General features: G+C 44.9%; 1 pseudogene; it reads right to left on the bottom strand.

The window, feature by feature from the left end:
• Positions 1–404: 404 nt before the first annotated feature.
• The window catches only part of LOC102471666 (farnesyl pyrophosphate synthase-like), a 1,122-nt pseudogene continuing 764 nt past the window's right edge, over positions 405–762 (bottom strand).

Consider the following 762-nt stretch of genomic DNA (forward strand, 5'->3'; position numbering starts at 1 on the left):
CACACACACATACACATACACACACACACACATACACATACACACACACACACACTGGGGGATGTCTTCTTTAAATTATTAAGCATACTAAAACAATTTAATTATTGTTTTTAAGATTTTTGCCAGAGGGCTAATGAGTTCGCTGGAGAGAAAAAGAGAGGGAAAGTGAGAAATCACACACACACACATACACATACACACACACACACATACACATACACACACACACACATACACATACACACACACACACACTGGGGGATAGTCACTCTGCAATCCTTTCTCTTCCATTCTCCTCCTAGGATTTTGGGTATTCACGTACATATATATGCCTGATGTGATTTTTTTTTAAAGATTAAACAATTTATTGAAAGCCTCCCCTCTCTACCCTTGCAATCTCTAGGTCACTTCTTCCTCTTATAGATCTTGTCCACTAGCCCCAGGAAGATGGCCTGGGGCGGGTGCAGCGTATTATTTGATGAGGCCCAGAAAGCAGCTGTAACTGTTTTCCTCCTGCAGTGTTCCACGGCCTGCAGATCCACCTCCTCATACAAAGCCTTCGCCTGAGCCACCTGCAAGATCTGATGCTGTTCCAGAGTGGCCTGAACCACCAGCCAGCTGCATTTGTTGTCCTGGATGTCAGTGCCAACCGTGCCCATCACTCTGGGGTCCCCAAAGAGGTCAAGGTAGTCATCCTGAATCTGCAAGAACTCTCCCACCTCCAGCAGGATCTTCCTGACATTGGCTTTTTTTTTTTTTTTC

The sequence above is a fragment of the Tupaia chinensis genome, unplaced genomic scaffold (assembly GCF_000334495.1).
Source record: "Tupaia chinensis unplaced genomic scaffold, TupChi_1.0 Scaffold143769_1, whole genome shotgun sequence".
Classification (NCBI taxonomy): Eukaryota; Metazoa; Chordata; class Mammalia; order Scandentia; family Tupaiidae; genus Tupaia; species Tupaia belangeri.